Below are 27,563 nucleotides of genomic sequence, written 5' to 3'. Positions count from 1 at the left end.
TCCAAGATAAGAGCGTTAGCCTGATCTCTTGAGAACCGGACTAGTGTGCTAATGACATGTTATTACAATTTGAATTCTTGTGGAATTTTACTCTAATTTACCACAAATTAACGTGAGGCTCTGTCTTTGTCTTACTCTACTTGTGCTGCTATAACAAAACACTGTAGACTGGGTAATTTTTAAAGAAAATACATTTATTTCTCATAGTTTTGGAAACTGAGAAATACAAGGTCAAGAGGACAGCACCTTCGGTTGTCTGCTGAAGACTGCTCTGTGATTACAAGATGGCGCCTTGTTGCTGCATCCTCTGGAGGGGAGGAGCAATGTGTTCTTACATTGCAGAGGCACAAGGCAGGCAAGCCCAACACTGCTGCTGCCTGAAGCTTCCAAATCCCATTCATGAGGGACGACCCCTCATGACCTAATCACATCTTAAAGACCCCACCTCCTTGGCCATAAAGTTTTAACACCTGAGTTTTGAAATGAACACATTAAAAGCATAGCAAACCTTAATGCAGATTAGAATAACTGTAAAGCAAATAAATATTATTTGCTTGCCTAAATTCCTTAGCAAATAAATGTAAATAAAAATTCCTAAATTCCTTAGCAAAAAAATGTAAATAAATGTTATTTGCTTTACAGCGATAATCCATAATAAATTTACAGCCACCTAAAATTGCTGGTTTAAATTGTTGGTTTCATCCCCAATCCCTTTCTCTTTTATCCTTCCCTCCTTTTTCTCCCTCTCTTCCAGAGACAGGGTCAAACTCTGTCACCCAGGCTGGAATGCACTGGTATAATCATAGCTCATTTCAGTCTTGGCCTACTGGACTCAAGCTGTCCTCTTGCCTCAGCATATTGAAAAGCCGGGACTACAGTTAAACGCCACCTTGCCTTGCTATTTTTTTATTTTATTATTTATTTTATTTTGTGTATATATGTATGTGTGTGTGTGTGTGTGTGTGTATATATATACAATCTATATAATTTTTCCATAGTTATTGGGGTACAGGTGGTATTAGGTTACATGAGTAAGTTATTTTGTGGTGATTTGTGAGATCTTGGTGCACCCATCACCCAAGCAGTATACCCTGTACAATATATGTTGTCTTTTATCCCTCACCCCCTTCCATTCTTCCTCTCAAGTCCCCAAAGTCCATTGTATCATTCTTATGCCTTTGCGTCCTCATAGCTTAGCTCCCACATATCAGTGAGAACATACAATGTTTGGTTTCCCATTCCTGAGTTACTTCACTTAGAATAATAATCTCCATTCTCATTTAGGTCATTTCAAATGCTGTTAACTCATTCCTTTTTATGGCTAAGTAGTATTTCATTGTATATATATATACCACAATTTCTTTATCTCCTCATTGATTGATGGGCATTTGGGTTGGTTCCATGATTTTGCAATTATGAGTTGTGCTGCTATAAATGTGTGTGCAAGTATCGTTTTCAAGTAATGACTTCTTTTCCCTTCGGTAGATACCCAGTAGTGAAATTGCTGAATCCAATGGTAGTTCTACTTTTAGTTCTTTAAGAAATCTCCACACTGTTTTCCATAGTGGCTGTACTAGTTTACATTCCCACCAGCAGTGTAGAAGTGTTGCCTGATCACCACATCTATGCCAATATCTACTTTTTAAAAATATTTTGATTATGGCCATTCTAGCAGGAGTAAGGTGGCATCACATTGTGGTTTTGATTTGCATTACCCTGATCATTAATGATGTTGAGCATTTTTTTGTATGTTTATTGGCCAATATCTTCTTTTGAGAATTGTCTATTCTTAAAAGACAATTTCATGTCCTTAGCCCACTTTTGGATGAGACTTTTTTTTTTCTTACTGATTTGTTTGAGTTTGCTCTAGATTCTGGTTATTAGTCATTCATGAGATGTACAGATTGTGAAACTTTTGTCCCACTCTGTGGGTTGTGTGTGTACTCTGCTTACTGTTCTTTTGGCTTTGCAAAAGTTGTTTAGTTTAATTCGGTCCCAGCTATTTATCTTTGTTTTCATTACATTTGCTTTTGGGTTTTTGGTCATGAAATCCTTGCCTAAGTCAATGTCCAGAAGAATTTTTCCAATGGAATCTTCTAGAATTTGTATGGTTTGAGGTATTAGATTTAAGCCCTTAATTTATCTTGGTTGAATTTTTTATAAGGTGAGAGATGAGGAACCAGTTTTATTCTCCTACATGTGGCTAGCCAATTATCCCAGCACCATTTGTTGAAAAAGGTGTCCTTTCTGAGTTCATGTTTTTTTGCTTTGTCGAAGACCAGTTGGCTATAAGTATTTGGGTTTATTTCTGGGTTCTCTATTCTGTTCTACTGGTATATGTGCCTATTTTTATACAAGTACCATGCTGTTTTGGTGACTATGGCCTTATAGGGTAGTTTGAAATCAGTTAGTGTGATGTCTCCAGATTTGTTCTTCTTGCTTACTCTTGCTTTGGCTAGGCAGGCTCTTTTTTGGTTCCATATGAATTTTAGAAGTTTTTTTTTTTTTTTTTGTAGTTCTGTGAAGAATGATGGTGGTATTTTGATGGGGATTGCACTGAATTTGTAGATTGCTTTTGGCAGTATGGTCATTTTCACAATATTGATTCTACCCATCCATGATCATAGAATGTGTTTCCATTTGTTTGTGTCATCTGTGGTTTCTTTCAGCAGTGTTTTGTACTTTTCCTGGTAGAATTCATTTGACTCATTTTTTAGGTATATTCCTAAGTATTTCTTTTTCAGCTATTGTAAAAGGGGTTGAGTTCTTGATTTGATTCTTCAGTTGGTTGCTGTTGGTGTATAGAACAACTATGGATTTGTGTACATTATTAATCTTGTATCCAGAAACTGTGCTGAATTCTTTTACCAGTTCTAGTTTTCAAGGTAAATGATCATATGGTCAGCAAACAGGGACAGTTTGACTTCGTCTTTACTGATTTGGATGCCCTTTATTTCTTTCTCTTGGTCTCATTGCTCTGGCTAGGACTTCCAGTACTACGTTGAAGAGGAGTGGTGAGAGTCGGCATCCTTGTCTTGTTCCACTTCTCAGAGGGAATGCTTTCAACTTTTCCCCATTTAGTATTATGTTGCCTGTGGGTTTGTCATAGAAGGCTTTTATTACATTAAGGTATGTCCTTTGCATGCCGATTTTGCTGAAGGGTTTAATCATAAAGTGATGCTGGATTTTGTCCAATGCTTTTTCTGCATTTATTGAGACGATCATGTGATTTTTGTTTTTAATTCTGTTTACGTGGTATATTATATTTATTGGCTTGCATTTGTTAAACCATCCCTGGATCCCTGGTATGAAACCCACTTGATCATGGTGAATTTTCTTTTTGTAATGTTGTTGGATTTCGTTAGTTAATATTTTGTTAAGGATTTCAAATTTTTAGTACAGAAGAGGTCTCACTGTGCTGCCCAAGCTGGCCTTGAACTCCTGACCTCAAGCAATCTTCTGACTTGGCTTCCCAAATTGTTGGGATTACAGACATGAGCCACCATACCTGGCCTAAACTGTTTTCTTGCATTGAGGTTTGTCGAAATTTTTCTTTACTTTACAATTAGATAACAAAATGGAGGACTTTTATTAATATGTTTTATTTAAGTAAAATCTTTATGTATTCAACCTATCATTAAGATTTTTTAGTATTCTGAGTATTTCAAGTGAATATTTCCTGTACATTTTATTTATTTGTTTGTTTATTTTTTGAGATAGAGTCTCACTCTGTTACCCAGGCTGGAGTACAGTAGTGCGATCTCAGCTCACTGCGACCTCTACCTCCCGAGTTCAAGCAATTCTCCTGCCTCAGCTTCCTGAGTAGCTGTGATCACAGCTGTGTGACACCACACCTGGCTAATTTTTGTATTTTTAGTAGAAATGGGTTTTTGCCATATTGACCAGGCTGGTCTCAAACTGCTGACCTCAAATGATCCACCCTCCTTGGCTTCCCAAAGTATTGGGATTACAGATATGAGCCACTGTGTCTGGCCTCCCATGTGTTTTACTTATTTAAGTAAGTATTAATTTGCTTATCAAAATGTATTCATTCAATTCAAAAATTTTAAAAATACATATATTAAATAGAAGTTGGCCAAGAATGGAGGTCTTTTAGAAAACATTAGATGAATATTAAAATCTAATGCCTGAATAAGAGGCCCCATGTATGGATTTGCTTTGCCATGGCTCTGTGAGCAGAGTAGTGAGACAGGCATAGCAATAACCAATTTGTTTGCGTGTACTGAACATGGAACATATGGCAGAACTTCGTCAATGGGGAAAAATAAGTAGCATCAGTTTTACACTTTTTGTTTGTTTTGTCCTCCATAAAATAATTACAATGCAAACTTTACAAGGAAACTGCTGAGTACATTCCATTGCCTGATTAACAGGTGTCAACTACGCAAAGGTCACTTAATTGTTATTTAGAGCATTTTTTAATCATATATTATTTTAACATATCTGTGGTGTGTATAGAAGCTGAAAGATTTAGTATACACCTCCTCATCAAATAACCTAGTTTAACATATGTTGTTTTGATAGGCAATCCATGTTTATTTCACAATCTTTTTCTGAGATGAATACATTCAAAATGTATTGATCTTCACTAGACTAGTTTCTATAAAATATATTTCTGAGTATCTCAACATGTCATAACAAAATCAATATAGTCTTCTGTTTCAAAAATGTAAATCTTTTTATGTAGGTTTTTTAAATTATTGGGAGTCCAAAATAATTTTGGTGTGTAAAAAAAATAGTTAATTCTTACTAATATGGATCTACTTATTATTAGAGAATGAACACTTTCCTTTAAAATTTGAAGTTCCAGAGCATTTTCCAAATAGAAAAAATTTCCAATTTAGCAAGTCTGTGTTGCATTGGATGGAGATGGGAGTTGCAGTTAGAAGCAGCAGCTGCTGAATCTTCTGCTTGTATTCCTGATACTTCTTTGTAAATTTGCTCCACATATGTTGCCTTCTCTACTCCACCATTTTATTTTCCCACCAGACAGACTTATAAGATTTATCCGAATTCAGGATATTGCAGAAAGATGACTTCATGACCTGATGTTTTTGTTGCTTGGTCAAGTGTGTATCTAAGATGGCTAAAACAAATCAGCGTTTTTATCAAACTCATTTTTGTGACACTCATTATTAAGAAAGATGAGAAAACTACTACATATTATACAATTGGATCTTTCTATTTGTTATGTTTCGGGCATTATACTTTAATTTGGAGAGATATAAAAATATATCTTATTATTTCTAAAATGCTATAACAAAATACCATAAATTTGATGGCTTTTTTAAAATTTTAATTTCTTAATGCTTATTTTTAGATTCAAAGGATACACATGGAGGTTTATTAGAAAGATAAGTTACATGATGTTGAGGTTTGGAGTATAGACTAATCTGTCCCCCAGATGGTGAGCATAGTTCCCAATAGGTAGATTTTTAATGCTTGTCCCCCTCCTGCTCTTCCTGCTCTTGTACTTCCTGGTGTATATTGTTCTTACTTTTATGTCCACATGTACCCAATGTTTAGCTACTACTTATAGAAGAGAATATGTGGTATTTGGTTTTCTGTTCTGAATTAGTTCTCTTAGGATAATGGCCTCCAGCAGCATCCATGTTGCTGCAGAGGACAATATTTTGTTCTTTTTTATGGCTGCATAATATTCCATGGTATATATGTACCACATTTTCTTTATACAATCCCTTGGTGGCTTTTAAATAATAGAAATTTATTTCATATAGTTCTAGAGGCTGGTAAGTCCAAGATCAAGTCACTGGCACATTCTGTGTCTGGTGAGGGACTGCTTTCTGGTTCATAGCATTTTCTCCCTGTGTCCTCAGATGGTGGAGGAAACAAGGAAAGTCTCTGGCATTCCTTTTAAAAGGATAATAATTCCATTAATGCTGGTTCTGCCTCATGATTTAATTAACTTCCAAAAGACCAACTTCCTAATATCATTGCAATAATCCAACTCTTAGGGTCTGAATGTCTGTCTCCACCCCACATTTATAAGTTAAAACCTAATTCCCAATGTGATAATATTAAGAGTTTGAGCTTTTGGGAAGTGATTAGGTCATGAGGCTAGAGTCTTCATAAATGGAATTGGTGCCCTTATAAAAGAGATCCCAGAGAACTTTCTTTCTCCCTTTCACCACGTGAGGACACAGCAAGAAGTCAACCATCTATGAACTAGGAAGTAGGCTCTCACCAGAACCCAGCCATTCTTGCACCTTGATTTTGGACTTTCTAGCCTGCAGAACTGTAAGAAAAAATTTCTCTTTATATTCCACACAGTTTATGATATTCTGTTATAGCAGAGTCTGAACAGACTCAGACACTGGCACATTCGTGATTAGATTTCTACATGTGAATTTTAGGGAGACACAAAGATTCAGGCCACAGCAGTATAATAATAATAATGCCGTAAGCATGTTGGTTTTCTATTGCTGCATAGATAATTATCACATAATTATCACAACACAAACTTAATGTCTTGAAATAACACACATTTATTATCTCATGGCCATTTAAGAGTTCAGTAATCTGGGCACAGCTTTGTTGGGTTCCCTGTTTGGGGTTTCACAAGGGTACAGTCAAGGTGTCAGCTGGACTATGTCATCTGGAGGCTTGACTAAGAAAGAATCTGATTTTAAGCTTATTCAAGTTTTGTCAGAATTCACTTATTGGAGGCTGCATGACTGAGAGCCTCTGCTTTTCTGGGCTTTTGGCTGGAGGCAAACTTCACATTTTAGGCCCTGGTCAGAGTTCCCAGGGCCCGTCCCCACTTCCTTGGCCCAGAGGCTTCCTTAACATGGCTGTTTACTTTATTTAGTCAGCCAGAAGACTCTTTCGCTACAGTCTGCTGGGATAAAATCTTATATAGGATAATAAAATCATCGAAGTGACATCTCATTTTCTTTACCGTATAGTATAACCAAATCAAGTGATTCATTAGAAGCAAGGGACAGGTCTTGCCTGCATCCAAGAGGATGAAATTACACAGAGGGGTAGATAACAGGAGGTGGGAAATTAAAGATCACCTTAGGGTCTTTTCACAATGATATGTAAGAATTGTTGTATCCACTTGGTTGTCTAGAGTCGCATATGTTTTTAACATTGTCTTGTCAGTGAAAAGAACTATAGAAACTACAGATTATGAGTCAAAGAATTCCAGAATATGAGCTGTTTTCTGTTAAATTAAATTTGCTGTAACTTCTTGTGTGTTTCTCTGGTCAGAAGAAGATGAGAATCAAGAGGAATATCTTTCTTAAAAATGCTCATCACTGAAGTGCCCTTAGTCTAGATAGATTTATAGACACACACAGATCATTATATAAATAATGCAGAAAATAGTTCTGCTCAGAAAAATATGAACATCTTGTTATTAGGTTAGTCTTAAAATTCCACTGAACATAAAATACTGTTGTGGTCAGAGAAATGTTTAAAAAACTTTAAATACTGGTACTTCCCCAGTACTGAAAAAAGTCTGACTGAATACTGTTTTATATAATTTGGCCTACTTTAAGTTGTCTGCAAACCTGAAAAAAAAAGAGAAGATAAAAATAGCTTTACTGTACATATAGAGAATATTTAAGTCACACTAATTTTACATTTTATAGAAAAATCTCTTCAAACTTGTTTTTGTGATTAGCCATAAATTTGGAGCTATGGTTATGTAAAAATAACATAATTGAGATAATGCTGATAAATATGCATTACTATTGAAAATAAAGTAAAAATTGTAATAGCCAATTAGTTATTCCAACTACTCTTAATATTTCATATATTTCCCCTTGAGCTTTTATTTTATGCAAATCCATACTTATTATGCTAGTTACCGGAATTGAATTAATTTATTGATTGCAAATGCACTTGTCAACATAATTAGCGTAATGCACCTCTACATTTACTGCTCGGTTAGACATATAAACAGTGTTCCTTAGAAGTTTAGGTCGACTAGCTTTTGAAGTTCTAAACATAGGAGAAGGTTTTAGCAGTAAAGTGCACTTAGCAAAATCAAACAAAAATCTATGTAATTGCTTTCAGTTGAAAACAGGGATGCTTTTACCTCTTTACAGATACAAGTGTGAATACATAAAGTGTTAAACTGCTAATGAGCAGTCTCAGAGCAGAGGAGAAGAAAATGAGACATTTTTCTTTGCTATTTGCTCCTGACAGACAGGAATAGTCAAATGCCTGCTCTGCAAATCTGAAAAGGCATTTGGGTATGTGCTTGAAGGTAAATGGGTAGAATAAATAGATGACTGTCATTGCTTCCTTCTATATACTAGGAAAATCACAATGCTTTCAGATAGAAATCATTAAGAAAACATTTCTCCAATTTCAAATAGGACTGTTTGTAAATTACCTTCACAGTGTTACTCAGCTGAAAGAGAACAGCTTTCTTAATAGAATCAGATTATGTGTGAAGAAATCTGTTTTCCTCTGTAGATGATAAGATTCCTCATACCTATTTGCCAGAGTATAGCCAGGCTTTAATATTATAGAAAATTCTGAATATGACCCGACGAGGTTAAGGGTATGGGTCTTCCCCCATAGGTCGTGGAGGAAAGAAGTGAAAATAAATATGCCGTGTTTTTAATTACCTTCTGTATAGTTTTTATGGTCTTGTTTACAGTTTTATTAATCTAATATGGTTTCATGAGCTTTAAAAGTCATGTCAGTGTATGACCTTTTAAAAATGTATTAAAAATATATTTTGAGAGTGTGTACACCCTGTAAATGTATATCCTGTCAACTCTTTCCCTCATGGACCTGTGCCCTAGCCCTGATCATATCTCTGCTCTGGTTAATTGCAAATATGTAGAACAATATCTAGAGTTGTCTTTCCTACTCACTTAACAAGGTATTTCTAAGACATGAATGACATCAAAAGATGTAGATGATGCCACTACGATGGGTTTAATAAAAATTATGCTGAAATTAAAACATCTGTAAGAATATAAGGTTTGAATTTTCAACACCTGTATGTATCCATTGTCAAATGGCAGAAAAGTCTTGGGGAATTTTTTTTTTTTTTTTACCTTCAATGGGGGATTTTATTTAATATAACAACCAATGGAAGGAACATTTGAGAAGACAGAGTAATGATTAAAATAGGGATATACTTAGTGGAACAGTCAACACTATGACATTTTTTAAACAAGACATCAGCACATTTTTAAATAACATACAAGTCCTTATTCCCTGTGTCTAAAGAATGAAGATAGCATTTTACTAAAGAGGAGAAAGAAGATGTCCAAGGTTCCCATTTGTGCTAACTGTGGTCTTTCAACTGTATTCATTCAGCAATAGGTGTTTAAAAAATACTTAATGACCCTTTTCTCTATGCAGAATATTTTGTCTGGTTTTCCAGGGAATAGGAAAATGAATAAATTATTATTCTAAACTAAACAAACTCAAAAATTAACATGGAATTATATTATTATACAAACAACTATTTTATTGAACAGAATGCATTAAGTGTGAAGCAAGTACCCTTTGAGAGTGCAAAGGAGGGAGCAAATCTTTGGTCTGTAATTGTCAGGGAAGACTTGTGGAAAAACTGAGTTTGCTTTTATCCCGTATGGTCATGTTTAATGTTAGAGGAAGGTTAATTTTAGATATATAATGAAATATCAGCTGAAGTCTATAAGTAAGAAAGAAAAGGTGTAGCCTATCTTTACGCATTTATCCTACATAAGCAGGTTTAAAGATAAGCTACTTCATTTCAAGGCACTGGTTTAAAGGTTGACAGTCAACTGTTACGGAGACTTTTGCTCTAAGTGCAAATAAATCTTTTACTTTACTTTTTTTATTTTACTTAAAGAGCTAGAGACATGTGTATTAAAAGATCTTCACTATATTATATTACCTGCTTAGCATTGAAGATTAATGTATCTTAATAAACCCAAATGCTGTGATTTTATAAGGCAATACAATTTTTGAAATATTTCTTCTTTCTTGATTCCCTATGAAATTCAACAGCTTACTGTTCAACAAAAAAGTATGACTATATGTCAAAGAGCGTTATCTGAATTTTTTTCTCATTTTTGAAAAAGCCATGAACACTACTGTGAATTAATCTGAAGTAAAATGATCTTCCTGTTTTGAGACTTTATGATCATGAATGTATAACAACTAGTATGTCCATATATCCTGAGTTGCTGGCACAATCCAAATTTAAGCCTCTAGTTTTGAAGTAATTGTTTTTTCAGATTATTATTTTTATTACATGTTTGCCAAAACAATGCTTTTTGATCAAATGCTTTGATCTTACTTCTTGTTTTAAATGTATTGCCACTAATTTGGAGTTACAGATTTAGCTCATTTATGAAAAATATCTGTCATAAAACCTCATTGGCAGGGCCAATCTTTACTGTCAAACCAGTCAGCCAAATCAGATACACTTTATGTCGGAAAAGTTTTTTCATTTTTCAATTCAAATAGCTATTTTGAGGAATGTTATAAAAATAAATGAGAACTAAAAGTATATCTCGTGAAACTGATCACTAAAAACAATTAACATAAAGTTCTAATATAATTACTTTTTCCATTTTTAAGTTATAAAAACAGATGACCCATATACTATTTCTCATATAAAGCAGGAAAGTGATAAAAGGCATGGTGTATCTCTAGTAAAATTATGTACAGGTATTGAATACTGCTGACTGGCTTTAGAGAATGATTAAACAAGAAATATGTTATAAGATAAAATGGTAGAAACAACTATGGTTTGAATGTGTTCCCTGAGTTTCATATGTTGAAAAATTAATCCTCAAATTCATATGTTGATGGGGTAGACCCCATGATATGACACATGGCTTTATAAGAAGAGGAGAGACCTGAGTGGAAATGCACTTTTTGCCCTTCCACCCTTCTATCACAATATGAGGCAGCAAGAAGGCCCTCACTAGATGTTGAGCCAATTCCAGTGCCAGGCCCTTGGATTTCCCAGTCTCCAGAACCATGAGCTGAATTTCTTTTTTTAAATAAATTATCCAGTCTGGTATTTTGTTATAGCAACAGAAAACAGACTAAGACAAGAATTGAATGTAATTGAATAAATGTTTTATGTTATGGTTTGATACAATGGGTTCTGACAACTTTATTAATGAATGCACATCAAATCTGAAAGAGCCCATGTGAAAGTTTTTATCCTTGGGGTCTATCTACTGCATCTTATAAAAATCTGGCATTCCCAGAAGGCATTCTGGTTACATCTAAAATAATCAGCATGACAAATCTGTACTGCTTTAGCTCTTCCAAGTTACTTTTTTTCCCAGTCAAGATACATCCTAGAGAAGAATATTGACAATAGTGGAAAATAATTGATTACAATTATATGAAGAAGATATTTTTGGCATTCAGTGACTTCTACTAATTTTCTTTGTTTCAGTCTCCCATGACTCTCCCTCAAGAGCAAGTAATTCTTTGACAAGAGTCAAGAAGAGAAAAAGAAAAAGCCGTAAAAAAAATTGTCATTATTACCATCACTCCACTTTATCATATATCTGAATTATGAATTCTGAAATCTATTTGTGAGTCCAAACACCCAATTTCTATATTATCTAACATCATTATCAGCTTTAACATGTGTATAAGAGGTGAAAACCCAAGGCTCTATGGATTTATGATTAATCAACAAAGAAACCTTTCCTCTGTTTGCTGAGGTTTTTGGTGTCATATTAAGAGCAATGTATTATATCAAGATTTGGGATGGGTAGCCCTATATCTTTTTTTTTTTTTTTTTTAATGTGGGAAAAGAAACAGTATGAACAAAGACTCATTCTCAGCAGATCAATTTAAGGAAAGAGTATAGTGTATATAGAGGATCTGGAAATTAATTTCCTGAAAACTGTCCTGAGCATGCAATCCACGAAAAGCCATCACATACCTTTAGGTACACATACCTCAGTTTGAAAATTATGAATTTATCATACCTGTATATAGCTTAACCTGACCCAATCCAAGACTGTTCATCATGTGATCTCAATCCCTGGAGAAGGATAATCAAAGGATTCTAAAGAGGGCCCCGAAAGGTAAAGTTGGAATTGCAGCAGAGAAGTTTTGAGTAGCATTGAGGAACCTGTGATTCCAGTCTGATGTTCATCATCCTGCAAGTGTTCCTGCTATCAAACAATGAGTGCAAAAGGTCCCCTGGCCCTTTGTAGGTGAAAGTAAGTGCAGCACCATCCTCTCCAAACCAGAAGATGAGTGTTGCTAACTGCCATACCAACAGAGGCAAGCAGATGATAAAAATGAATGAAGCAGACAGGATGTCAGAAAAGAGGTGATGAGAGTTTGATAACAGAGAGGACATGCCTTATCCACAGGTGGAGGCAGCTATTCACCTCCTATCCCACTGTTGCTATATTTTCCACTTTCTACCTGGATTTTCATGTGAAATCGCCTGATTTGTAAATCTAGGCAATTAAGTCAACATTGTTATACAATACATTGCAAAATAAATCTCCAGATTATGTCTGCTCCTTGGTTGTTAGCAGTCTCCTCCCAAAGGCAACATGGTGATATGTTTGCCTCTGGTGAGAGAACAAAGCCGTCTTGAATCAAAGTTTGGGTCTTCTGAAGTGAACCCAGCTTTCTCTCCAATTCTTATAACCCTTCACAACACATTGCTGGCTCCTCACACGAGTCTTTGGAGTCTAAAGTGCAGAGTCAATTATTATGAGGTGATGGTTAATTGCCTCCTGTTTAACTCCTTTAAGTGGACTGCTTTGGATGATAAATTATTTGATCACTTTAAATAAGAAAAAGTATATGTGGAGCCATTCAGCTTAACAACATACATTAGCAATGGCCAGTGTCCAATCTCACCTTCTTCTCTTTTCTACATTACTGAATTCTAAAATTCTAGACATACATGGCTGTTTTGAATTGAATTATGTTCTCCAAAAATGTATGCTGAAACTCTGTTCACCTATGAATATGATCTTACCTGGAAATAAGGTATTTGAGATGTACTCAAGTCAAGACTAGGTGATACTGGATTAAGTATACGATGGCCGGTGTTCTTTTAAAAATAGAGAAAGACAGAGAGATGCAGACACTCAAAGCAAAGATGACTAAGTAATAATAAAGGCAGAAATTAGAGCCATGCCACTGCAAGCCAAGGAATGCCAAGTATTTCCAGCAATAACCAGAAACTAAGAAGAGATGAAGAAATATTTTTCTCTAGAGCTTTCAGAGGGAGCATGGCTCTGATGATTCCCTGATTTTTTGGCTTCTAGCTACCAGTGTTGTGAGAGAATACATTTCTATTCTTTTAGGCCACCCATTTTGTGATATTTTGTTATGGCAATACTGAGAAACTAGCACAATGGTTATGTCCACAAATGTTGTTATGGCTTAAAGCATGTATACTGACCACATAGAATATATATTCTATCATTTTTATATATTAATACTTTAAATAAATGGAGTTATATTCTCACTATCTTTTTGCTATTGTTCCCTGTTTTGGTTTAACTGTGGAATACTATTCCATTTATAAATAAATATATAAATGTATAAACTACAATATGTGTATTTGTTACTTATTAATGGATTCTTAAATTGTTAGCAATTAATAACTAATACAGATATAGCTTATATTTGTCTTTTTATACATATGTGCATATAAATGAGTAGGCAATGCAGATTTTCAAATGTATGTAGTATTGCTAACTGGCTTCCCAAATTTGCTATACTAATTTTTAACCCTATCAAGAATGTATAAGAAGCCCTTTGGCACCATGTTACTGCTGAGGTTAGTGCTACTAGTACAACATTACTGTTGTCAATTTTTTTTTTTTGAATGATTGGTGGTTTTGCTGTTGAACTCAGTGTGGGGTTGTTTTTTCTTCTTATTTTAATTTGCAGTTCTCTGATTACTAGTGAAGTTTATAAAATCATATGTTCATGGGGAAGTCAGATATTCTCTACTATGGATAACTCAGTCATAGCTTATTGTGACTTTATGTTGATTTATTCATATTTCCCACAACAATATATAATAAAGTTTTTAAATTTTGGATCACAATTCTTTGTTGGTCTTATGTAATATAAATATATTTATCTAGATGGAGGCTCATATGCAACTCAATAAATATTTACTACAGGCAAAATTATTCTTTCTCTTCTCTGTGCTACCTTTACTGTTGTAAATATCACAATGTTTGCTACTTGATTGCTTCCTTGATTTCCTGTGAAATTGTGAGTTCTCTGAGAACAGGGCCAGTGGTATTCTTCCCCTCTCTAGCCGAAGACACACACACAAGACCATATAACAACAGACATGAAGTGATTTGAAAAACGATTTTAGTCTTAAGGGGCTATCAAACACATTACCAGCAAGTACTGGATAATCATTTCTGGTAAGAGTTAGAGAATATTGTGCACAAAATAAGCCTTTTATTTGTGGTAAAAGTGTTATAGTTAAGAACTGACAGAATAGATTTCTCAGTCCTTTATGTCCCTCAACATTTGACCCAAAAATGCAGTAATATGGTTTGGCTGGGTACCCCCACAAAATCTCATCTTGAATTGTGGCTCCCACAGCTACCATGTGTTGTGGGAGGGACCTGGTGGGAGGTAAATGAATCATGGGGGTGGGTCTTTCATGAGCTGTTCTGACAGTGAATAAGCCTTATGGCATCTGATGGTTTATAAACAGGAGTTTTGCGCAAGTTCTCTTCTCTTGCCTGCCTCCATGTAAAACGTGTCTTTCACCTTATGCCATAATTATGAGACCTCCCCACCCACGTACAACTATGAGTCCATTAATCCTCTTCCTGGCCGGGTGCGGTGGCTCAAGCCTGTAATCCCAGCACTTTGGGAGGCCGAGATGGGTGGATCACGAGGTCAGGAGATCGAGACCATCCTGGCTAACACAGTGAAACTCCGTCTCTACTAAAAATACAAAAACTAGCCGGGCGAGGTGGCAGGCGCCTGTAGTCCCAGCTACTCGGGAGGCTGAGGCAGGAGAATGGCGCAAACCCAGGAGGCGGAGTTTGCAGTGAGCTGAGATCCGGCCACTGCACTCCAGTCCGGGCGACAGAGCGAGACTCCGCCTCAAAAAAAAAAAAAAAAAAAAAAAAAATCCTCTTCCTTTTTTAAATTGCTCAGTCTCAGGTATGTCTTTATCAGCAGCGTGCAAAGGGACTAGTACAGTAAATTGGTACCAGTAGAGTAGGGCACTGCCGTAAAAATTCCCAGAAATGTGGAAGCTACTTTGAAATTGGGTAACAGGCAGAGGTTGGAACAGTTTGAAGGGCTCAGAAGAATACAGGAAAATGTGGAAAAGTTCAAAACTTCCTAGAGATGTATTGAATGGCTTTGAACAAAATGCTGATAGTGATATGGACAATGAAATCCAGGCTGAGGTGGCCTGAGATGGAGATAAGGACCTTATTGGGAACTGGAGTAAAGGTAACTCTTGCTATGTTTTAGCAAAGACAGTGGCAGCATTTTGCCCCTGCCCTAGAGATTTGTGAAACTTTGAACTTGAGGGAGATGATTTAGGGTATCTGGCAGAAGAAATTTCTAAGCACCAAAGCATTCAAGAAGTGACTTGAGTGCTGTGAAAAGCATTCAGTTCTAAAAGGGAAACAACATAAAAGTTCAAAAAATGTGCAGCCTGATGATGTAATAAAAGAGAAAAACCCATTTTCGGAGGAGAAATTCAAGTCAGCTGCAGAAATTTGCATAAGTAACGAGGAGCCAAATGTTAATCATATAGACAATGGGGAAAATGTCTCCAGGGTATGTCAGAAGTCTTCATGGTAGCCCCTCCCATTATAGGCCCAGTGGCCTAGTGGGGGCAAATGGTTTCCTCGGCTGGGCCCAAGGCCTTCCCGCTCTATTAGTGCCCTGAGTCCTAGGTGCTCCAGCCGTGGTTAAAGGGAACCAAGGTACAGCTTGGACCATTGTTTCAGAGAGTGCAAGTTGCCAAAGCTTGGAAGCTTGCACATGATGTTGAGCCTGCGAGTGCATAGAAATCAAGAATGGAGGTTTAGGAGCCTCTGCCTAGATTTCAGAAGATGTATGGAAATGCCTAGATGCCCACGCAGAAGTTTGCTGCAGGGACAGGGCCCTCATGGAGAACCTCTGCTAGGACAGTGCATAGGGCAATGTGGGTTGGAGCCCCTACACAAAGTCCCTATCAGATCACCACCTAGAGCTAGAAGAGGGCAATCGTCCTTCACACCCCAGAATGGTAGATCAACTGACAGCTTGCACTGTGCACTTGGAAAAGCTTCAGACACTCAGTGTCAGCCCATGAAAGCAGCCAGGAGGGAGACTGTATTCTGTAAAACCACAGGGTCAAAGCTGCTCAAGGACCTGGGAGCCTCCTTTTTACATCAGCATGATGTGGATGTTAGACATGGAATCAAAGGAGATTATTTTGGTGCTTTAAGATGACTGCCCTGCTGAATTATGAACTTGCATGAGGCCTGTAGCCCCTTTATTTTGACTAATTTCTCCCATTTGAAATAGGTGTATTTATCCAATGTCTGTGTTCCCACTGCATCTAGGAAGTAACTGACTTGCTTTTATTTTACAGGCTCATAGGTACATGGAACTTGCATTGTCTCAGATGCAACTTTGGAATGTGGACTTTTGAGTTAAGGCTGAAATGAGTTAAGACTTTGGGGGACTACTGGAAAGGCATGATTGCTTTTGAAATGTGAGGACATGAGATTTGAAAGGGGTCAGGGGTGAAATGATATGTTTTGCCTATGTCCCCTGAAAAATCTCATCTTGAATTGTAGCTCCCACAATTTTCATGTATTGTGGGAAGGACCCTGTGGGAGGTAATTGAATCATGACGGGTCTCTCCTGTGCTGTTCTCATGACTGTAAATAAGTCTCATGAGAACCGATGGTTTTATAAAGGGGAGTTTCCCTGCACAAGTTCTCTTCTCTTGTCTGCCACTATGTGAGATGTGCCTTTCACCTTCCACCATGATTGTGAGGCCTTCCCAGACATGTGGAACTAACTGTGAGTCCATTAATCCTCTTTCTTTTGTAAATTGCTCAGTGTCTGGCATGTCTTTATCAGCAGCAAGAAAACAGACCAATACATGCAGCCAGGAAGTATTTTCTTTCTTAGATTGTCCAGTTTGTGTCCAAATATGTTGTAAAATGAAGAAAAAATATTGAGGCCACAAATATAGGAATATGAACTCACCAAAAGTCTGTGGTACTCTGATTTGAGAAAAACTTTGCATGTGTATTCTGATCAAAAAGGCATTTTCATAATCTTCAAAATTATGGTTCAGTTTACTTTCTTCTTCTTTTTTGTTTTGTTTTCTAGATGTGTACACTTTTTATATAAATATATGTATATATATATTTGTTTATTATTATACTTTAAGTTCTAGGGTACATGTGCACAACGAACAAGTTTGTTAAATAGGTATACATGTGCCATGTTGGTTTGCTGCACCCATCAACTCATCATTTACATTAGGTATTTCTCCTAATGCTATCCCTCCCCCAGCTCCCCACCCTCCAACTGGCCTGGTGTATGGTGTTCCTTGCCCTGTGTCCATGTGTTCTCATTGTTCAACTCCCACTTTTGAGTGAGAACATGCAGTGTTTTTCTGTCCTTGTGATAGTTTGCTTAGAATGATGGTTTCTAGCTTCATCCATGTCCCTGTAAAGAACATGAACTCATTATTTTTTTATGGCTGCATAATATTCCATGGTGTATATGGGCCACATTTTCTTGATCTAGTCTATCATTGATGGACATTTGGGTTGGTTCCAAATCTTTGATATTGTGAATAATACCACTATAAACACACGTGTGCATGTGTCTTTGTTGCAGAATGATTTGTAATCCTTTGGGTATATGCCCAGTAATGGGATTGTTGGGTCAAATGATATTTCTAGTTCTAGATCCTTGAGGGATCACCACACTGTCTTCCACAATGGTTGAACTAATTTGCACTCCCACCAAAATTGTAAAAACCTTCCTATTTCTCCACATCCTCTCCAGTATCTGTTGCTTCCTGACTTTGTAATGATTGCCATTCTAACTGGCATGAGATGGTATCTCATTGTGGTTTTGATTTGCATTTCTCTGATGACCAGTGATGATGAGCATTTTTGCATATGTCTGTTGGCTGCATATATGTCTTCTTTTGAGAAATGATTGTTCATATCCTTTGCCCACTTTTTGATGGTGTGGTTTATTTTTTTCTTGCAAATTTGTTTAAGTTCTTTGTAGATTCTGGATATTAACCCTATGTCAGATGGGTAGATTGCAAAGATTTTCTCCCACTCTGTAGGTTGCCTGTTCACTCTGATGATAGTTTATTTTGCTCTGCAGAAGCTCTTTAGTTTAATTACATCCCATTTGTATATTTTGGCTTTTGTTGCCATTGTTTTTGGTGTTGTAGTCATGAAGTCTTTGCCCATGCCTATGTTCTGAATGGTATGTCCTAGGTTTTCTTCTAGGGTTTTTATGGTGTTAGGTCTTACATTTAAGTCTTTAATTCATCTTGAGTCAATTTTTGTATACAGTGTAAGAAAGGGGTCCAGTTTCAGCTTTCTACATATGGCTAACCAGTTTTCCCAGCACCATTTATTAAATAGGGAATCCTTTCCCCATTGCTTGCTTTTGTCAGATTTGTCAAAGATCAGGTGATTGTAGATGTGTGGTGTTGTTTCTGAGGCCTCTGTTCTGTTCTATTGGTCTATATATCTGTTTTTATACCAGTACCAAGCTGTTTTGGTTACTGTAGCTTTGTTGTATAGTTTGAAGTCAGGTAGCATGATGCCTCCAGCTTTGTTCTTTTTGCATAGGATTGTCTTGGTAATGCAGGGTCTTTTTTGGTTCCATATGAATTTTAAAGTAGTTTTTTTTTTTTTCCCAATTCTGTGAAGAAAGTCAATGGTAGCTTGATGCGGATAGCATTGAATCTATAAATTACTTTGGGCAATATGGCCATTTTCATGATACTGATTCTTCCTATCCATGAGCATGGGATGTTCTTCCACTTGTTTGTGTCCTTTTTCATTTCATTGTGCAGTGATTTGTAGTTCTCCTTGAAGAGGTCCCTTCACATCCCTAAGTTGGATTCCTAGGTGTTTTATTCTTTTTGAAGCAATTGTGAATGGGAGCTCACTCATGATTTGGCTCTCTGTTTGTCTAGTATTGGTGTACAGGAATGCTTGTAATTTTTTCACATTGATTTTGTATCCTGAGATTTTGATAAAGCTGCTTATCAGCTTAAGGAGATTTTGGACTGAGACAATGGGGTTTTCTAAATATACAATCATGTCATATGCAAACAGAGACAGTTTGACTTCCTCTTTTCCTAACTGAATACCCTTTATTTCTTTCTCTTGCCTAATTGCCCTAACCAGAATTTTCAACACTATGTTGAATAGGAGTGGTGAGAGAGGATATCCTTATCTTGTGTGGGTTTTCAAAGGGAATGCTTCCTGTTTTTGCCCATTCAGTATGATATTGGCTGTGGATTTGTCATAAATAACTTACTATTTTGAGATATGTTCCACCAATACCTAGTTTATTGAGAGTTTTTAGCATGAAGAGCTGTTGAATTTTGTTGCAGGTCTTTTCTACATCTATTGAGATAATCATGTGGTTTTTGCCGTTGGTTCTGTTTATGTGATGGATTACATTTACTGATTTGCATATGTTGAACCAGCCTTGCTTGTCAGGGATGAAGCTGATTTGATAGTGGTGGATAAGCTTTTTGATGTGCTGCTGGATTCAGTTTACCAGTATTTTATTGAGGATTTTCACATAGATGTTCATCAGGGATATTGGCCTAAAATTCCTGTTTGTTTGTTTTTGTTTTTTTTCTGTGTCTCTACCAGGCTTTGGTATCAGAATGATGCGAGCTTCATAAAATGAGTTAGGGAGGATTCTCTCTTTTTCTATTGATTGAAATAGTTTCAGAAGGAATGGTACCAGCTCCTCTCTTTACCTCTGGTAGAATTTGACTGTGAATCCGTCTCGTCCTGGACTTTTTTTTGTTTGGTAGGCTATTAATTATTGCCTCAATTTCAGAGCCTGTTATTGGTCTGTTCAGAGATTCAACTTCTTTCTGGTTTAGTCTTGGGAGAGTGTATGTGTGCAGGAATTTATCCATTTCTTCTAGATTTTCTAGTTTATTTGTGTAGAGGTGCTTATAGTATTCTCTGATGGTAGTTTGTATTTCTGTGGGATCGGTGGTGATATTCCCTTCATCATTTTATTATTGCATCTATTTGATTCTTCTCTCTTTTCTTCTTTATTAGCCTTGCTAGTAGTCTATCTATTTTGTCGATCTTTTCAAAAAAACAGCTTCTGGATTCATTGATTTTCTGAAAGTTTATTTGTGTCTCTATCTCCTTCAGTTCTGCTCTGATCTTAGTTATTTCTTGCCTTCTGTTAGCTTTTGAATTCGTTTGCTCTTGCTTCTTAGTTGTTTTAATTGTGATGTTAGAGTGTCAACTTTAGATCTTTCCTGCTTTCTCTTGAGGGAATTTAGTGCTATAAATTTCTCTCTACACGTTGCTTTAAATGTGTCCCAGAGATTCTGGTGCATTGTGTCTTTGTTCTCATTGGTTTCAAAGAACATCTTCATTTCTGCCTTCATTTTGTTATTTACCCAGTAGTCATTTGGGAGCAAATTGTTCAGTTTCTATGTAGTTTTGCAGTTTTGAGTGAGTTTATTAGTCCTGAGTTCTAATTTGATTGCACTGTGGTCTGAGAGACAGTTTGCTGTGATCTCCGTTCTTTTACATTTGCTGAGGAGTATTTTACTACCAATTATGTGTTCAATTTTAGAATAAGTGTGAAGTGGTTCTGAGAAGAATGTGTATTCTGTTGATTTGGGGTGGCGATTTATATGGGTGTCTATTAGGTTTGCTTGGTCCAGAGCTGAGTTCAAGTCATGGATATCTTTGTTAACCTTCTGTCTTGTTTTTCTGTCTAATATTGACATTGCAGTGTTAAAGTCTCCCATTATTATTGTGTGGGAGTCTGAGTCTCTTTGTAGGTCTCTAAGGTTTCTTATATATCAAATAGACATATAATGATCTTAGATATGATAATAAATGAAAGTTATTTATGATTTTTTATTTAAAAAATCCCAAGAATAACAAGTTTATTCTTTCAGTCCAAATTAATGTTTGAAGTAACAAAGTTATTTTTTATTTATTTGGAGATTTAGGTTACATAATTCCTATGAGATCACTGAAAATATTATTAACCCTAGTCCTTCTTAATTGGACTCTACCTGTCTTCTAATGAATAGTGTATGTAGCAATGAGAAATACTGGTTTATGCCTTGCCACTTAGCTGTACATTTTGAGATGCATTGATAGTTCTTGTCATTTACATTATGTGTGTGTCATCTCCTTGGCAATATGCTGACAACATGTCATTATGATTGAGAATGCAAGGATTAATTTCCAGAAAAGTAATGATCAGACTTGATCCATTATTTGCAAGCAAGTGACATTTTTTACTTTTCTTTCAAAGTTTCTATATGAGAGAATAACCATCATAAATGGCATTTATAACATAAAAATTAAAAAACAATGTATTTGCACAACTATCTAAATATATTGAAATTATTATTTTTTAAAATAATACAATTAAATGCTGTTAAAAACACACAAAAGTTTTATAAATGTGGGAAGCATGAACTACATAAGTCAGTACATCTTTATTAAGAGGCAGGATTATTCCCAAATGCATGCATCAGTTTCACTAATGTATTTTTAACTGTTTATCATTTTCATCATAGTTTTTGCTGTACTTATTTCTATTTTAATATGCATTATTATAATGCAGAGACAATAGCATGTTTAGAGGATGCTGGGTAATATAATAGATTAAAAAAAAAACTAGGACATATAGTTCTTGATGTGTAACATACCTCCTTCTCCATCGCTAACTTTCTAGGACTATGCCAGCAAACAAAAGGCAGAAAATAAGCAATAATTCCTCCTACAGTGTTGTAAGACACTTAGTAACAGATAACTACTGATATACCTCTATAGTAATATACATGGTGATATGTAGATATGTTTATATAAAATAGTCCAAGCAATTGATGAAAATGTAGCATGTAGTTTTCCTGCTCAATTTCCAACGTGAACATAATGTAAGCAAAGTATATTTATAAACATAAAATTCAACAGGGAAAAACTTGCCTTAAATTATATGAAGGAGCCATAGCTAACTTTCTATTGTAGACATCACACCATACTAATTTACCACTTTTTTTTTTTTGCTTCATAATATTGCTTTTTTTAAAAATTTTTATATTTTTTTATTATACTTTACGTTCTAGGGTACATGTGCATAACGTGCAGGTTTGCTACATATGCATACTTGTGCCACGTTGGTGAGCTGCACCCATCAACTCGTCAGCACCCATCAATTCATCATTTATATCAGGTATAACTCCCAATGCAATCCCTCCCCCCTCCCCCCTCCCTATGATAGGCCCCGATGTGTGATGTTCCCCTTCCTGAGTCCAGGTGATGTCATTGTTCAGTTCCCACCTATGAGTGAGAACATGTGGTGTTTGGTTTTCTGTTCTTGTGATAGTTTGCTAAGAATGATGGTTTCCAGCTGCATCCATGTCTCTACAAAGGACGCAAACTCATCATTTTTTATGGCTGCATAGTATTCCATGGTGTATATGTGCCACATTTTCTTAATCCAGTCTGTCACTGATGGACATTTGGGTTGATTCCAAGTCTTTGCTATTGTGAATAGTGCCGCAATAAACATACGTGTGCATGTGTCTTTATAGCAGCATGATTTATAATCCTTTGGGTATATACCCAGTAGTGAGATGGCTGGGTCATACGGTACATCTAGTTCTAGATCCTTGAGGAATCGCCATACTGTTTTCCATAATGGTTGAACTAGTTTACAATCCCACCAACAGTGTAAAAGTGTTCCTATTTCTCCACATCCTCTCCAACACCTGTTGTTTCCTGAATTTTTAATGATTGCCATTCTAACTGGTGTGAGATGGTATCTCATTGTGGTTTGGATTTGCAGATTTGCATTTCTCTGATGGCCAGTGATGAGCATTTTGTCATGTGTCTGTTGGCTGTATGAATGTCTTCTTTTGAGAAATGTCTGTTCATATCCTTTGCCCACTTTTTGATGGGGTTGTTTGTTTTTTTCTTGTAAATTTGTTTGAGTTCTTTGTAGATTCTGGATATTAGCCCTTTGTCAGATGAGTAGATTGCAAAAATTTTCTCCCATTCTGTAGGTTGCCTGTTCACTCTAATGGTAGTTCCTTTTGCTGTGCAGAAGCCCTTTAGTTTAATTAGATCCCATTTGTCAATTTTGGCTTTTGCTGCCGTTGCTTTTGGTGTTTTAGACATGAAGTCCTTGCCCATGCCTATGTCCTGAATGGTACTACCTAGGTTTTCTTCTAGGGTTTTTATGGTATTAGGTCTAACATTTAAGTCTCTAATCCATCTTGAATTAATCTTCGTATAAGGAGTAAGGAAAGGATCCAGTTTCAGCTTTCTACTTATGGCTAGCCAATTTTCCCAGCACCATTTATTAAATAGGGAATCCTTTCCCCATTTCTTGTTTCTCTCAGGTTTGTCAAAGATCAGATGGCTGTAGATGTGTGGTATTATTTCTGAGGACTCTGTTCTGTTCCATTGGTCTATATCTCTGTTTTGGTACCAGTACCATGCTATTTGGTTACTGTAGCCTTGTAGTATAGTTTGAAGTCAGGTAGCGTGATGCCTCCAGCTTTGTTCTTATGACTTAGGATTGTCTTGGCAATGCGGGCTCTTTTTTGGTTCCATATGAACTTTAAAGCAGTTTTTTCCAATTCTGTGAAGAAACTCATTGGTCGCTTGATGGGGATGGCATTGAATCTATAAATAACCTTGGGCAGTATGGCCATTTTCACAATATTGATTCTTCCTATCCATGAGCATGGTATGTTCTTCCATTTGTTAGTGTCCTCTTTTATTTCTCTGAGCAGTGGTTTGTAGTTCTCCTTGAAGAGGTCCTTTACATCCCTTGTAAGTTGGATTCCTAGGTATTTTATTCTCTTTGAAGCAATTGTGAATGGAAGTTCATTCATGATTTGGCTCTCTGTTTGTCTGTTACTGGTGTATAAGAATGCTTGTGATTTTTGCACATTGATTTTGCATCCTGAGACTTTGCTGAAGTTGCTTATCAGCTTAAGGAGATTTTGGGCTGAGACAATGGGGTTTTCTAAATATACAATCATGTGATCTGCAAACAGGGACAATTTGACTTCTTCTTTTCCTGACTGGATACCCTTGATTTCTTTATCTTGCCTGATTGCCCTAGCCAGAACTTCCAAGACTATGTTGAATAGGAGTGGTGAGAGAGGGCATCCCTGTCTTGTGCCAGTTTTCAAAGGGAATTTTTCCAGTTTTTGCCCATTCAGTATGATATTGGCTGTGGATTTGTCATAAATAGCTCTTATTATTTTGATGTATGTTCCATCAACACCGAATTTATTGAGTGTTTTTAGCATGAAGGGCTGTTGAATTTTGTCAAAAGCCTTTTCTGCATCTATTGAGATAATGTGGTTCTTGTCTTTGGTTCTGTTTATATGCTGGATTACGTTTATTGATTTGCGAATGTTGAACCAGCCTTGCATCCCAGGGATGAAGCCCACTTGATCATGGCGGATACGCTTTTTGATGTGCTGCTGAATCCGGTTTGCCAGTATTTTATTGAGGATTTTTGCATCGATGTTCATCAGAGATATTGGTCTAAAATTTTCTTTTTTTGTTGTGTCTCTGCCAGGCTTTGGTATCAGGATGATGTTGGCCTCATAAAATGAGTTAGGGAGGATTCCTTCTTTTTCGATTGATTGGAATAGTTTCAGAAGGAATGGTACCAGCTCCTCCTTATACCTCTGGTAGAATTCAGCTGTGAATCCATCTGGTCCTGGACTTTTTTTGGTTGGTATGCTATTAATTATTGCCTCAATTTCAGAGCCTGCTATTGATCTATTCAGGGATTCAACTTCTTCTTGGTTTAGTCTTGGAAGAGTGTAAGTGTCCAGGAAATTATCCATTTCTTCTAGATTTTCTAGTTGATTTGGGTAGAGGTGTTTATAGTATTCTCTGATGGTAGTTTGTATTTCTGTGGGGTCGGTGGTGGTATCCCCTTTATCATTTTTTATTGTGTCTATTTGATTTTTCTCTCTTTTCTTCCTTATTAGTCTTGCTAGCGGTCTGTCAATTTTGTTGATCTTTTCAAAAAACCAGCTCCTGGATTCATTGATTTTTTGGAGGGTTTTTGTGTCTCTATCTCCTTCAGTTGTGCTCTGATCTTAGTTATTTCTTGCCTTCTGCTAGCTTTTGAATGTGCTTGCTCTTGCTTCTCCAGTTCTTTTCATTGTGATGTTAGAGTGTCAATTTTGGATCTTTCCAGCTTTCTCTTGTGGGCATTTATTGCTATAAATTTCCCTCTACACACTGCTTTAAATGTGTCCCAGAGATTCTGGTATGTTGTATCTTTGTTCTCATTGGTTTCAAAGAACATCTTTATTTCTGCCTTCATTTCCTTATGTACCCAGTAGTCATTCAGGAGCAGGTTGTTCAGTTTCCATGTAGTTGAGTGGTTTTGATTGAGTTTCTTATTCCTGAGTTCTAGTTTGATTGCACTGTGGTCTGAGAGACAGTTTGTTATAATTTCTCTTCTTTTATATTTGCTAAGGAGTGCTTTACTTCCAATTATGTGGTCAGTTTTGGAATAAGTGCAATGTGGTGCTGAGAAGAATGTATATTCTATTGATTTGGGGTGGAAAGTTCTATAGATGTCTATTAGGTCTGCTTGGCACAGAGATGACTTCAATTCCTGGATATCCTTGTTAACTTTCTGTCTCGTTGATCTGTCTAATGTTGACAGTGGAGTGTTGAAGTCTCCCATTGTTATTGTATGGGAGTCTAAGTCTCTTTGTAAGTCTCTAAGGACTTGCTTTATGAATTTGGGGGCTCCTGTATTGGGTGCATATATATTTAGGATAGTTAGCTCTTCCTGTTGAATTGATCCCTTTACCATTATGTAATGTCCTTCTTTGTCTCTTTTGATCTTTGATGGTTTAAAGTCTGTTTTATCAGAGACTAGGATTGCAACCCCTGCTTTTTTTTGTTCTCCATTTGCTTGGTAGATCTTCCTCCATCCCTTTATTTTGAGCCTATGTATGTCTCTGCATGTGAGATGGGTCTCCTGAATACAGCAGACTGATGGGTCTTGACTCTTTATCCAGTTTGCCAGTCTTTGTCTTTTAATTGGACCATTTAGTCCATTTACATTTAAGGTTAATATTGTTATGTGTGAACTTGTTCCTGCCATTATAATATTAACTGGTTATTTTGTTCATTAGTTGATGCAGTTTCTTCCTAGCCTCGATGGTCTTTACATTTTGGCATGTTTTTGCAATGGCTGGTACCGGTTGTTCCTTTCCATGTTTAAGGCTTCCTTCAGGGTCTCTTGTAAGGCAGGCCTGGTGGCGACAAAATCTCTAAGGGTTTGCTTATCTGTAAAGGATTTTATTTCTCCCTCACTTATGAAACTTAGTTTGGCTAGATATGAAATTCTGGGTTGAAAATTCTTTTCTTTAAGACTGTTGACTATTGGCCCCCACTCTCTTCTGGCTTATAGAGTTTCTGCCGAGAGATCTGCTGTTAGTCTGATGGGCTTCCCTTTGTGGGTAACCCGACCTTTCTCTCTGGTTGCCCTTAAGATATTTTCCTTCATTTCAACTTTGGTGAATCTGGCAATTATGTGTCTTGGAGTTGCTCTTCTCGAGGAGTATCTTTGTGGTGTTCTCTGTATTTCCTGAATTTGAATGTTGGCCTGCCCTACTAGGTTGGGGAAGTTCTCCTGGATGATATCCTGAAGAGTGTTTTCCAACTTGGTTCCATTTTCCCCCTCACTTTCAGGCACCCCAATCAGACGTAGATTTGGTCTTTTTACATAATCCCATACTTCTTGCAGACTTTGTTCATTTCTTTTTCTTCTTTTTTCTTTTGGTTTCTCTTCTCGCTTCATTTCATTCATTTGATCTTCAATTGCTGATACTCTTTCTTCCAGTTGATCGGGTCGGTTACTGAAGCTTGTGGATTTGTCACGTATTTCTCGTGTCATGGTTTTCATCTCTGTCATTTCATTTATGACCTTCTCTGCATTAATTATTCTAGCTATCAATTCTTCCACTCTTTTTTCAAGATTTTTAGTTTCTTTGCGTTGGGTACGTAATTCCTCCTTTAGCTCTGAGAAGTTTGATGGACTGAAGCCTTCTTCTCTCATCTCGTCAAAGTCATTCTCTGACCAGCTTTGATTCGTTGCTGGCGATGAGCTGCGCTCTTTTGCAGGGGGAGATGCGCTCTTATTTTTTGAATTTCTGGCTTTTCTTCCCTGCTTTTTCCCCATCTTTGTGGTTTTATCTGCCTCTGGTCTTTGATGTTGGTGATGTGCTGATGGGGTTTTGGTATAGGTGTTCTTCCTGTTTGATAGTTTTCCTTCTAATAGTCAGGACCCTCAGT

This window comes from Rhinopithecus roxellana, chromosome 3, assembly GCF_007565055.1.
Source record: "Rhinopithecus roxellana isolate Shanxi Qingling chromosome 3, ASM756505v1, whole genome shotgun sequence".
NCBI classification, from domain to species: Eukaryota; Metazoa; Chordata; class Mammalia; order Primates; family Cercopithecidae; genus Rhinopithecus; species Rhinopithecus roxellana.
This window is presented reverse-complemented; position numbering follows the sequence as displayed.